The sequence below is a fragment of the Macadamia integrifolia genome, chromosome 3, assembly GCF_013358625.1.
Source record: "Macadamia integrifolia cultivar HAES 741 chromosome 3, SCU_Mint_v3, whole genome shotgun sequence".
Lineage (NCBI taxonomy): Eukaryota > Viridiplantae > Streptophyta > Magnoliopsida > Proteales > Proteaceae > Macadamia > Macadamia integrifolia.
In genome coordinates this window covers 15,440,221-15,441,686 of record NC_056559.1, presented here as the reverse complement: position 1 = coordinate 15,441,686, position 1,466 = coordinate 15,440,221, and the positions used below count along the sequence as shown (strand labels likewise).

General features: G+C 39.6%; 1 non-coding gene across 1 annotated transcript; it reads right to left on the bottom strand.

Moving 5' to 3' along the window:
• Positions 1-322: 322 nt before the first annotated feature.
• LOC122074972 lies at positions 323-429 on the bottom strand. Its single transcript, XR_006139115.1, has one exon. It is a non-coding gene; the product is annotated as a small nucleolar RNA R71 (small nucleolar RNA).
• Between the last annotated feature and the right edge of the window lie 1,037 nt (positions 430-1,466).

Sequence of the window (1,466 nt, the reverse complement as noted above, 5' to 3'; positions counted from 1 at the left end):
CTACCCTGCTAGAACTGCCCAACCTTCCTTCATAGTTCTACCACAAGCCCAGGGTAATAATTTTGAACTCACTATGTTGCCCCACTTCCATGGGTTGACCTCTGAGGATGCATACCTATTTCTAAGGGAATTTGAAGAGGTATGTGTTCTAATTAAGATCCAACAGCTTTTTGATGATGCTGTTAAGCTTAGGTTTATCACTTTTGTATTAAAAGATTAAGCTAAAAAGTGGTTGTATGGGTTACCCACAAATTTCATAACCTTATGGGAACAGTTCACAATTGTCTTCCGTAAGAAAATTTTCCCAACTCACAAGACCAATAAGCTTAGAAGTGATATCCTTCAATTTAGGCAAAAGCCTAGTGAGTCTTTTTCCAAACTTATAGAGAGATTTAAGGATCTACTCCAAGAATGCCCTCACCATGGTCTAGACTTATGGCATTTATGTCAAATAATTTATGAGGGTATTGATTACCTAACTAAAAAAATGATAGAGTCTATGTGCCTTAAGGGATTCACATCATTTACAGATGAAGGAAAGGCATGAAAATTCTTACTTGACTCAGCTGACAAAACCCATGAGTGGGAATCAACCCAAGAGAATGAAAGAACCATAGGAGGAAAATGATATTTTGTGGATGGGATAGTAGCCAAGGAAGCCCATTTGGATAGCCTAATCAAGAGGATTGAGGCTATTGTTCTTAGAGAGCCATCATCAGTCAATTTGGTTAAGATTTGTGCTTAGTGCCAGTCCCTTAGACATGTCATAGAAGAATGCCCCAACACCTCTGGGGGCACTTCTAATGATAGTGTTAATGTCTTATACTAGAATAATCCATATAGTAATACCTACAATCCAGGATGGAAATATCACCAAAATTTCTCTTGGAATCAGGGCAACCAAGCAGGGCCTTCCAATTTTCATAATCAATGTCAACCTGGACCCCAAAGGCCTCCCTTTGGACAATAATTTTTTTCCTAAAATATTTTTCCAAGGTCAAATGTAGGACCTCAGGCTAGTTTTCTTAGGGCCCCTCTCCTATCATCTTATTAGCAACCCCCTGGGTTTACCAACACTGGAGAGGCAAGTAGAATAAGTGACTTGGAAAAAAATGTGTCCCTCCTTATGACAAGCCATCAAAATCTTATGAGAGAACTCACCCAAGTTATCTCAATTATACATGAGAGGGAGAAAGGACTTTACCTAGTCAACCAGAGCCTAACCCTATGCATCATCAGCTTGTTAGTTCGCAAGCACCAACTAATACACCACTGAATATAGTACAAGGTCAGACTCAACAAGGACCCTCTAACCAATGTAATGTTGTTTATGCCCTTAGGAGTGGTAGAGAGTACAAACATAGTGTTCCTAAATCTTCCCCATCTATTACTCCTATTAACTCTCCTTCAGTTGAGGACACAAGTGTGCCTCTTGTTCCAGGTTCGTCTGATGAACCTAAAGATTC